We start from the raw sequence: 12,779 nt of genomic DNA, 5'->3' as shown, positions 1-12,779 counted from the left end.
AACTGCTCTAGATTTAGATCTTGCCTAGATCACATTCTGAGGATGAAATGATATGGTTTGCATAAATACACGTTAAGAAATGTGCTGTAGCAATATACACCATTTACCACTGACTACATTATAAAATGCAAAGGCGTAGATATTCTATTCATAGAGTTCTGATTTTAATCTGAGGAAACTTTTTTTTCATTTAAGCTCTGTGTAATTAGGAATCAGATCTGTTGTGATCTGAATGCAGCACATGGTGACTAATAAAAATATAATTTTTGAGTGAATAAATTGGTAAGTCTTTAGAAATGAAGAGTGAAGGAATTGAGACATGTAGGTAGGGAGACTAATTGCTCTAGTTGCCTGTAGCTGAAGTGCTTCTTGGGATGCAGGACTTTTAGCATTAAAAACAGGAAAGCCTTGGGAAACTGGAATTCATTGTTTACCCTATTTTCAGGTATTTGAACATTACTTTCCTCTCGTATGCTATTTTAAGAAAGCCATTTGAGTTTTCCTTACTAAATATCTTCAACTTGAGGAAAATCTTTGCAGAAAAGTGGTTGAAACAGAGGGCTTAATCCAAGGCAACTGAGGCATTGGGTCAGTTTTGTGAATATTCTGGGAGTGAGCTGAGCATGCTGTGGGACCAGAAAACCCCAAATCTCCAGCAGCTGAATGTCAAACATTTTCTGTATACTCTCTCCCACAATGGTCCATGAATAATTACTTGAAACAACACAAAAAAGTATTTTCTAGACATTTTTCCCAAAGAAGACAGTTCATAATTTTTCTCATTTTCCAGGAGTCAAGATCTTCTACTTTAGCTGTTCATTATAATTCTTCCTAAAAGGGAAAGTATACAAATGGTACTGTGTTAAAAAATGTAACACTTGTACACTGAAAATTATAAAACATTGTCAAAAGAAGTTTAAAAAAAACAACCTGAAAAAATGGAAAAACAACTCATGTTCATGAATCAGAAGGCTCAATATAGTTCGGATGGCAATCTGCCCCCTACCCCCCCCCCCCCCCGCCAATTGATCTATAAATTCAACATCATATTTAATATCTCAGTTAAATATTTTCCAGAAATTGACAAGCACATTTTAAAATTCATGTGTGACTTCAAGGGTCACAGACTAGCTGAAACAATCTTAAAAAAAAACAAGAACAAATTTGTAGAGTCAATTTGCCAATTTCAAACTTGCTCCAAAACTACGGTAATCAAGATAGATGATGGAAGAGAATCAAGGGTCCAGAAGCAAACCCTTATATTTTGGTGAATTAATTTTGAAAAGATGTTGTCTACAGCCATACCACCCTGAACGCGCCCAATCTCGTCTGAAAAGATGTCAAGGCAATTCATTGTAGGAAAAAATAATCTTTTCAATAAATGGTGATGGGAAAACTGAATGTCCACATGTAAAAGAATGTGCACCTAACATCATATTAAAAACCTCACACAATTTAAAAAATTCAAAATAAATCGTATGCCTAAATGTAATAACTAAACCTATAAAAGTCTTGAAAGAAAACATATGTGTAAATCTTTTTGACCTTGTGTTAAGCAATTTTCTTTTAGATATGACACTCAAAGTATAAGTGATTTAAAAAAATCGATAAATTTGACTTCATCAAAATGTACAATTTTTGTTTGTCCATGGACACTATCAAGAGACTAAAAGTCAAATGGGAGATAATAATTGAAAATCTTGTATTTGGCAAGGGGCTTGTATTCAGACATATATAGCATTCTTACAACTTACCAATGAAAGACAAATGACTCAATAAAATATTGACAAAGGATTTGACTAGATATTTCCACAAAGAAGATAAGCAAATAAATAATAACCGCACGTGTGGGGTATTAGAAGGCAGTTAAGTGCAAGGGTCCAGATGAGCATAGAAACACAGTGAGTAAAAGTAGCATTTCCTGCTATATACCTGAGTTGTCTAGTGATAGGCCTGAAAGCTCAATAGGATCATTTGGTGAAGTGCTCTGGGAGCAATACATGATCTTACCATGTGTTTAGGGACATCTGACATGGCTCTGCTGGAGAGTGTGTACTTCTCAGAGTCATCTTTGGTTTTCCTGACCCCTTTCCACCATTTCCTGTATTGCTCCCGGACCTGCAGAGGCAAAGCATGCTCTGAGTCAGCTCACTGAGTGGAGTGAGAGTGGAAAGAGTCCTGGGTGGGAGGTGGACAGTGGTACCTGCTGGTTGAGGAGACAGTACACCAGGAAGATGAAGACGCCCTGCAGGCTGTTGATGGTGGTGAAGAGATAGGACATGGTGAGAGCAGCTGGACCCACCTGCACGATTCCCAGAAACCATGTGCAGCCCAAGATGATGAAGTGAGCCATCACTTTAAATGTCAGCATCCTTGGTAGGAGGAGAAGAGAGGCCCATGGGGCACCCAGAACAACAGAGTTAAGGTCATTCTGATTCCCGCTCCATGGATGCATATGATTGAGTTGTGATCAACTTTGATCTTCACTCTTAATGATTCCCTAAAAAATGCTATTTGGGGTTCAGGAAGGCAATTTTACTTGGACTGAGGGTGGTAGTGACACTCCAAAATGTGGATTTTAAAAAGATCATGACGTATCATGAATGTCCCTAATTCAATCAACTGAGATTATTGAGGACTCTGTGCTGAATCCTGGGCAACAGAAATAACAAAGACAAAATTTCTGTTTTCACAGACTTGACAGCCTCATGGAAAGACTAAAACTAATGCTTACTTTTGTTACCTGTGCGGTACCTCTGCCCAGGTCCCATCCAGTAGTGTTCCTATCTTCTCACTTTCCATGAATTGACCCCAAGCATGGTTTGGCCAGAATAGAGACCATATATTCTGTGCAAAGTTTAGGAAAGCAAAGGGCATCCCTAGCCTTTTGTAAGGTACCATATGTGGATAAAGTACCTGATTTTATCAGGTGTAGGAGAGGAGAGGGCAGAGGGCAGAGCATTCACAAAGGTGTGGGCATGAATGTGCATGCTGGGTTGTGGGAACAGTTATGTGATTTCCTAAGTGTTCTATAAAGATGTAAACATTCTTTGGACAATGGAAGTAATTCATGTTAAAAGAACAAAGTCAATTTTCTCTGTAGCTGAGATAATTTCATGCTGGAGTTATGGAGAAACAAAATATTTTTGACTTGGGTTTCTGCAGCAAACCACATTACCTGAGCTGGTTTCCAGAGAGGGTGGCTGCACCTCTCTCCTGACCGCTCAGAATCCCCGTGAAAGGACACCAGGAGCTTGGAACCATAGGGTATTGCTCCTGGACCATACTCTGTATGAGGCGGTATGCACCGCTGATCCCTCTCACCTTCTGTTCTGCAGGGTAGACAGATCCCTGTTGAGTGAGGAGAGCTTGGTTTTCAGAATCCAGAAGGTCATCAGAACGAAAGCCAAGTTAATCTGCAGAAACCCCACAAGGCATATTCAATATATTCCACATCTGTACCCCTTCCTCCTGGCTCACCCAACACCTAACTCAGCAGGTAAGACACGTTTATATTTCATAGCAGTCATAGAAAAAGGGACCATCTAGTAACACAGGCTTATGCTTGTCATGTAACTGGGGTAATCAACTTGTCCCAGTTTTCACGGCAATCTCCACATTTTAGCACTGAAAGTGAGAGGAAATCCCTTTATCCTGGTTTTAAAAGAGAAATTTTGCCTCTTGAAAGCCTCCTCAGTCCTGGGCAAACTTTAAGGATTTCTCATCCTGCCTGTAACCCTCCTTATACACCTGCTCTTCGATAGACCCTCAGCTGGGCAGGAAGCATGCGCTCATGTCATCCTTTACTCACAGACAAAATTGTGTAGACAGGGCCAAGGAAGGCCCATCTAAATCCTGCTTGTGTGCTGAGCCAGCATCTAAAAGAGAGATGGAAAGAGACTGAAAAATCTATTTGCCTTTGTGGATAAAGACTTGGTAGACATATCCTTCACCACCCATAGTTTCTTCTTCCTCCTATTGCTAATATTGTTTCTTTTTGATAAGAACCTTTAAGCTTAGATCTATCCTCTTACTAAATTTTAAGTATACAATACAATATTGTTAATTATTCCCTATACTCTAATAGATCTTATCTTATTACTCTTTCATAACTGAAACTTTGTGTATGCCCTTGATGGTGGTGCTGGACCTGGTTCTATACTTAAGTTCAAACTCATCAGGTTACATACCTTAACTATGTAGAGCATTGTATAAATCAATCATGCCATAATAATGTGGTTTTTAAAAAGATAAATTAGTTTAAAAATGTCTGTCAGGTATGCTGGCAGAAGAACAATATACATTTTTAAATGAAAAGATAAATATCAATAAGTAAATTAAGTTAGGGTTTATTGGACAAATATTGTGTCTCCTCTGTGTCAGGACCTCTGCTTGACCTGAAGACCCAACTGTGATGGAGGTAGTCTGGTCTCAGTCCTCAGGGAAGGTCACTAATTAGACAATAGAAACAATCAAGATGATGAGTTTTATGGTCAAGTGTGAGGAGCTATGAGAACACATAGTAGACAGCTTGCCTAGTCGGTGGTGTAGGAGATTCAGGTAGTTGGGAAGGGTTCCCTGAGGGACCTGATTGTGTTTATTCCGAGATATGAATGGATGAGCAGGTGTATAGAAGGTGAAAAAATTGGGGACATGCAAGATGATAGTAAAAAAAGATGATGACAGTAACCTGATAACAGTACTAAGGTAGGGCTCATGTGCATTACATAATTTATTCCTCATGACAACACTGAGACTCCAGTGACCACAGGTTGGCATCTAATGCCTAAGGAAACATAGCACATCAAGGCCACACTGATAGAAATGATAGAACTGGAAATGACCCCATGTGAGATACTTGTGAATGAGTTGGGAGGTGTGAGTACCATGACATTAGCTGGACCCACCAGAAGGCTCAAAGCCAACACTACTAAGACAATGCTGGTAAACTGCACCCTGTGGGTCAAATGGGGTCGCCACTTGATTTTGTGAATGTGCTTTACGGGAACAAAATTGCACTCATTCTCTTGCATATTGTCTATGGCAGCTCTTGTGCTATAAGGACAGAGGTGAGTCGTTGCAACAGAGAGGGCATGGTCGGCAAAGTTGCAGCCCTTTACAGTTTGCTGACTTTTATGCAAGCTATATAGGAAGGCCATCTGACCAGGGCTACTCCGATGTTGGTGAACATTACTTATTTCAACATAGGAGTATGTTGTAAATGCCAGGTGGTCTCTATTTGATCCCAGTTCTGCCACCAACCATCTGTGTGATTTGGACCATGCCAGAAATCTCTGTACCTCAATTTCCTCACCTGCAAAACTCATATAATACCATTCTACCTCAGCGGGTTGTTGGGAGGATGACTTGAGCTGATACATGAAAAATATTGGGAATATAGATCTCATGTCCAAAGTGATTTCTAAATCTTAGCTCTGGTCATCACAATTTCATCATCTAAATAATTGTTCCTCCCCGTTTTTTCTCTCCCTCAATTTTTTTTTAAATTAAGAAGAGAAGTAGGTTACACCAACCAATGCCATCCCTTCATTTCCACTTTGCTGCCTTGAATATTTAAAATAGTCCCCTCAATCGCTTCTCGGCCTTTTGGCTAAGATCAAGTGTAGTATCTGTTCTTATCAGTTTAAAATAGTCCCCTCAATTAATGCAATGAGTATTATATTAATATACATTTACTGATATATAATATAGGATTAAAATTATGTACAATAGTTTTAAATGTAACATAGTCTTTAATATAATTATAATTAATATTTAAAATAATTAAATCTAAAAGATAAAAACCAGCTTATTTATTTTAACCATGTATTAATTTATGATTGTTAATGTTTCATTATTATAAAAGTATAGGTAATGAATATAATGCACAATTATTATTTTATAAACATATAATTATTAACATACTATATAATAAACTTTTGAAACAATGAATTTTAAGTTCTTAAAGTCACTTCAAGGAATACAATCATGGAACCAGGAAGATGTCTTTTACTACTGGTTTTCAATACCCATCATATTCTAGTGAAATTAAAGTGCTACATTGGTTTTCTGCTGACCATGTGGAGAAGATGAGGACAGTGGGAACTTTAATTTACCGGGTAGGTGTTCCATAAAGGTGAGGACTGAAAGCTGCGGAAATGACCACAATCACAGCTGGGACGCCGTAGCCCACACGGAGCATGAACTTCTTAATGAACCTGCTCACACTGGAGTAGTTGACCACCGTCAGGTTGCGTGCAGTGAGGAAGAGGTGCAGGCCCTCCAGCAGCATCCAGGTGAAGGAGGCCAGGTAGAGATAGTGTAAGGCACCCGCGATGATGGCACACAGCACCTGGGGAGGAGTGAGAGTCACCAGGTGGAATTGTCAAGGTGAAGTGTGGACCCAAGACCTCTCCTGTACTTTTTTGGGGGAACTCTGATATATATGAAGGAAATGTCAAAAAGGGGGTGTCTTCTAGTTGGGTCAGTCATTGTTAAATTGGTTACTCACCCCTCTAACATTCCTAAAACACAAGGACAGAGGTGAGTCATATTAAGATGTTCAATGCAGCATGGTGCCATGAACTCCACATCCCACAGGGAGGACAGATGTCCTTTGAGACAGTGTCAGTACCTTGTTCTCAGTTCTGTCGATGGCTGTGAGGAAGAGCAGGTGGGCCAGGAAGAGGCAGAGCGAGAGATGCAGGTGGAGTGAGGTGCTGGTGTTCTGGATGGCTTTGCACAGCCGGAAGGTGAGGGCCGCCAGGAGGAGGCACAGCAGAGAGGCTCAGCCCCAGGTAGGTGATCACAGCCAGGGCGGGATCATCATCCTGGAACCCAGCAAAGAGGAGATATCAGTTATACTTTCCTGGGCTGGGTTAATGACTCTTCCATCATATTTAGTTTATTTTTTGGTGTAACAAAATCAGGAATGGAGGAGCCACCTAAATTTGTGATGTTTGTGGGTAATCTTAGAGTTTTTGGGGGTTCTAAATAGATTAATTCAGACCCTGGGAGAATTGGGGGATAGAAGAGACCTTACTCAAGATCAAGTTCTGGAACTCAAGGGGTTTATTTATTTTAAAATATTTTTGCCATAGTCCATTTGGCTCAGTGGAAAGAGTGTTGGCCTGTGGACTGAAGGGTCCCAGATTCTATTTTGGTCAAGGGCACATACCTTGTTGCAGGCTTGATCCCTACCCTTGGTTGGTGTGCAAAGGCAGCCAGTCAAAGTGTCTCTCTCACATCGATGTTTCTTATTCTCTCTCTGTCTCACTCTCTCCCTTCCACTCTCTCTTAAAATGGAAAAATAGCTTCAGGTGAGGATTAAAAAAGAATGTCACTGAAGAAAAAATTTTCCCAGCTGGTGTGGCTCAGTGGTTGAGTGTTGACCCATGAACCAGGAGATATGGGTTCGATTCCTGGTCAGGGCACATGTCCAGGTTGTGGGCTCAATCCCCAGTAGGGAGGTGTGCAGGAGGCAGGTGATTGATGATTCCCCTCATCACTGAGGTTTCTATTTCCCTCTCCTTTCCTCTCTGAAATCAATATAAAAATAGAATATATTTATTGATTTTTAGAGAGAGAGGAAGGGAGTGGGTAATAAGGAGAGAAACATTGATATGAGAGGAAACATCAGTTGCCTCCTGCACAACCCCCATGGGAATAGAGCCTGCATCCCAGGTATGTTCCCTGATCAGGAATCGAATCCAGCAACCTTTTGGTGCACTGGACAACGCCCAAACAACTGACCCACACAGGCCAGGCATAGGGTTTATTTTTCTTTAGACTTTTGGGCATGACTAAGCTTATAGGCTATCATGTGAGAAGAAGGAAGTGTGTGTAACAATTGCAACATTATTTATTAGCAAATGATCAAAATAAAAACCCCAAGAGGGGGTCTTGATGTGTAATTTACAAAGCATTCACAAAATGAAATGCTTTGTGGCAATAAAAATAATGAAGTGTCTCTTTGTAGGATGGAATAGAAAATTCTCTTAGATGCAATAAATAAAACACAATTTTCACAACAGTGAAACACACACACACACTCCACCAAGTCTTTGAGAAGAGAAAAACCAAAGAATCAATACATGCATTATTTTTATACAGGGCGAGGCAAAATTAGGTTTACAGCTGTATGTGAAAAACAGTTTATTCTTGTACTATTATTTGTTAATTATTGTATTATTTTCCATACAAACAACTATAGACCTACTTTTGCCCGACCCTATATGTATAAAATATCCAAAGAAAAATGCAGGAGAAACTAACAACTTTGGTTGAGGGAAGAGGAACTAAGTGTCTGGTTTCTCATTCTGTTTGAATTTGAAATGTAAATATTTTAAGTCTTCAATAAATGTAGAACAGTATGTAAATAAAACTATGAATATCATGAGACCTAGCGACGTGGCCGGAGGAAACATGGTCTTGGAGTGTTGTTCACACTTCTGGAGGCTTCTATGAGATCTGGCCACTTGGCTATTATCCTTTTCATGTGGGTGCCACATTTATTTCAGTCAATGCCCCATTACCTGAAGTTACCTGAGCAAGTTTCTGGTTTTGGTGAACCAGAGAAGTAACCAGGTCAACTGGACAGGAGAGGAGGCACACATGGCTACTGACTCACCTGTACTCACTGGATCCCCCATTACCTCTGAACTTTGTCATCACCAAATCTTCCTTTCTGAAGCCCCTGATAGCCCTTGTCCTGAAAACCCCCCATGGTGGCAGAATTCTAGTTTGGCAATCATAACCCCACCAGCATGTGTACATATAAATGCCTCCAGGTTTTCAGTCAAATGCCATCTAGGTGCTCCTGTGAAGGCATTTTGCAGGCCCACAATCAAATAACTTGAAGAGAGGAATTTATCATGTGTGGGCCAGGCCTAATCAAATGAGCCCTTACCTGATTAAAGTTTGAGGGTGCTTTAATGTGAGGGCAATTCTCCTGCTGGCTTCCAGTGAGCAATACTGATACCCTGTGAGCAGACTTAGGAGGGGTACATGAGAAAGAATGCAGGGAGCCCCTAGAAGCTGAGTGTGTTCCTCTATTGCCAGTTGGTAAGAAAATGAGAAATCAGTCCTACAACTGCAAGGAACTGAATTCTGCCAGCAATCAGGGAGCTTGGAGAACTGCACAACTCAGATAAGATGATAGGCTTGGCTTACATGATCATTTTAGTCTTGTGAGACTCTGAGTAGACAACCCGGGTATGCTGTGCCAGATTGTTGACCTGAGGATTCTGCAGGATAATGAATCCATGTGTGTCTTTTTAAAGACACTACATTTGTGGGAATTTATTACATAGCAATAGACATTAAATTCATCCCCTCTTAGGGCTCTCACCTGCACATTATAGTGGGCCATGAGGATGGCAAAGCTGCTGAGGTGGCTGCATTGGCAGGTGGTGCTGGTGTCTATAGTACCCACCCTCCAGCAGCCTTTGGTGGACCAATGACCAATTCCATTCTGGCCAGGCTCCCAGAAGACACAGAACACCTCCTGCCTTGTCCTCGGGGTCACTGCCTGTAGGAACAGGGCAAGGTGTGAGCTGGTGTTTCTGGTGCTCAGAAATGCTGACCCAAATCCTTCTTGTGATGGGCTCTCCTGGGGAGATGATGCACCCATGGGAGAGCCTCCAGAACCTGAAGTCTATTCCCAGCAATCAGGCTCATTTTATACCTATAGCCCCACCCCACCAGGACTCACATGCTTGAAGATGAAGGTGACTGGGGAGCTTAGGTTCTGGGTGTTATTATTGCTCACAAAGACGGAGATGACATCTGAGAGCAGGACAGGGGAGACTTCCTGCAACGTGCCCTGGTGTGTCTCATTCAGAACTGACTGCTCCTCAGTTTCTAGAACTAGGGGGGCTTTAGCCATAAACTTGCCCATTCCTGGTGTGGAGAAAAGGCCCACCGTAGACGGACCTGTAGGAAAAGACCATGGTTGACATCTTGGGGTGCCCACAGGACCCCTTCTTCAGGTAGACCCTTTTCTTGTGGCTCCCACCATAGCCCACACTTTCCTTTAAACTTTAATTCTCCATTTGCCCCACCCTTGGGTATCTTGTCCCGCTGTGAAACCTCAGTGAACTTCTCCCCATTTCAGCCTTACCTGAGTCACCAGATTCCTGTACTGTATCCCAGTCCAGCACCATCTTCGCCTGATTAACACTCAAGGTGGCCTTCCTGTCTCCTTGCTTCTTTATCTTCAGAGACAGTTCTATGAATTGTGGGAGTTACATTGTGGGGTTGTTAGATTAGTAATTGATTCTGAAATGGTTGCTATAATACCCTGTTATATATAATTAATATGTTATATAAATGTATTATATATTTATATATTACATAATATATATTATCTCTCTATATATAAAAGCCTAAGTTACCAGACAACCAGATGACTGAATGACTGGTTGACTGGTCACTATGACTGCACTGACAACGAGGGGGCATATGCCCAATGCAGGTCAGTGTGCTCCCACAACGGGAGTGGCAGCTCAGCTGACTGACGGGCAACAGGCACAGGGCTCACCACTGTGGTGGCACAAGCCTCTGCTGATTGGGACTGCCTGATTGGAACTGACTGGGCGTGAGCCCTCGGCCAGTGAAGTAGGGCTGGGATAAGCAGGAGCCACAGGCAGGTGCAGCAGGAAGTATTGGACTGCTGGTTTTAGCCCAATCCCTGCAGACCTCCCTGAGGGACCCCACAGGTGCACAAATCTGTGCACCAGACCTCTAGTTTATATATAATGGTATTATTTAGTAAACATGATAATACTATAATACATAATATTTGGTGTACATAATAATGGCATATATATCATGTGGATTTACAAAGGATTATAAGAGAATATCATGAACAATTATTCAACAAGTTAGATAACCTGCATGAAATGAAGAAATTCCTAGAGACATACAGACTACACAAATGGAATTAATAAGATATAGAAAATTGGAACATACATATAACAGGTAAATATATTGAACCATTAATTAAAAACTTCCCCAAATAAAAAGCCCATAACTGATGGCTTCATTGGTAAAGTCTACCAGCCATTTATGGAAAAATTAACACTAATTCTTTGTAAAATTCTCCATAAAATAGAAGAAGGAAAATTATGTAAATAATTCTATAAGGCCACCATCATCCTGAAAACAAAATCAGATAAAGACATCACAAGAAAATAAAACTGCAGACCAATATCTAATATACATAAATGCAAAATTATTCATCAAACTATTAGAAATAATCCTATATAATAAAAGGCTAATATGCAAATCGACTGAACAGCAGAACAACTGGTCGCTATGATGTGCACTGACCACCAAGGGGCAGACACTCGATGCAGAATCTGGGCTCATGCTGGCGAGCACACTGGTGGTGGTGGGAGAGGCCACTGCAGCAGCGTTGAGGATGGACATCCCCCGAGGGCTCCTGGACTGCGGAGAAGGCATAGGCTGGACTGAGGGACCCACCTACCAAGTGCACAAATTTTGTGCACTGAGCCTCTAGTTTTATATAAGGAAGCTCAAAATATGTACACAGAAAAGTACAAATATTGTTGAAAAAAATTAAAAACCATAAACAAATGGAAAGACATCCCATATTAATGGATTGGAAGACTTAGTATTGTTAAGATGGCAATGGTCCCCAAAATGATCTACAGATTCAATGCAATCCATATCAATAGTGTAATATCATTTTACTTACTTATTTTTACAGAAATTCAAAAGCTCATTTAAAAATTCATAGGGCATTGCAAGGGCCCCAAATACCCAAAACTATCTTAAAATAAAAAACAAATCTGGAGAACTCACACTTCCTGCTTTCAAACTTACTGCTAATTTACAGTAATCAAAACAGTATGCCCTAGCCGGTTTGGCTTAGTAGATAGAGCATTGGCCTGCAGACAGAAGGGTCCCAGGCGCTGAAACCGATTTGGCTCAGTGGATAGAGCATCGGCCTGTGGACTGAGGGGTCCCAGGTTCGATTCCGGTCAAGGGCATGTACCTGGGTTGCGGGCACATCCCCACTGGGGGATGTGCAGGAGGCGGCTGATCGATGTTTCTCTCTCATCGATGTTTCTGACTCTCTATCTCTCTCCCTTCCTCTCTGTAAAAAATCAATGGAATATATTAAAAAAAAAAAAGAAGAAGAAGAAGGGTCCCAGGCTTGATTCTTGTCAAGAGCACATGCCCGGTTTGCAGGCTTGATCTCTAGTGGAGGGTGTGCAGGACGCAGCCGATCAATGATTCTCTCTCATCATTGATGTTTCTATCTCTCTTATCCCTCTCCCTTCCTCTATGAAATCAATACAAATATATTTTAACAACAAAAAAGCAACACCCCACAAAGAAACAAAACAACACACAACAGTATGGTACTGAGTTCTGGTCAAAATGACAAGGTCGGTAACACTGTGCTCATCTACTCCCATAACCACATCAAAATAATTTCTAACTTATAGAACAATCAACTTGGAGAACCATTGGAAGACTAGCTGTAGAGAGGTCCTATAACAGTGATGGTGAACCTTTTGAGCTCGGGGTGTCAGCGTTTTGAAAAACCCTAATTTAACTCTGGTGCCGTGTCACATATAGAAATTTTTTGATATTTGCAACCATAGTAAACAAAGATTTATATTTTTGATATTTATTTTATATATTTAAATGCCATTTAACAAAAAAAATCAACCAAAAAAATGAGTTCGCATGTCACCTCTGACATGTGTGTCATAGGTTCGCCATCACTGTATAACTAAGGATATAAA

General features: G+C 40.9%; 2 pseudogenes; one reads left to right on the top strand and one right to left on the bottom strand.

Annotated features, from left to right (window-relative positions):
• LOC132234517 (adhesion G protein-coupled receptor E2-like) overlaps window positions 1–12,779 on the bottom strand; it is a 674,172-nt pseudogene that overhangs the window by 618,861 nt on the left and 42,532 nt on the right.
• LOC132236381 (U2 spliceosomal RNA) lies at window positions 5,592–5,733 on the top strand (annotated as a pseudogene).

Source organism: Myotis daubentonii, chromosome 5 (assembly GCF_963259705.1).
Source record: "Myotis daubentonii chromosome 5, mMyoDau2.1, whole genome shotgun sequence".
Taxonomy (NCBI): domain Eukaryota; kingdom Metazoa; phylum Chordata; class Mammalia; order Chiroptera; family Vespertilionidae; genus Myotis; species Myotis daubentonii.
The sequence above is the reverse complement of the archived record's forward strand: the minus strand, read 5'-3'. Positions and strand labels throughout refer to the sequence as shown.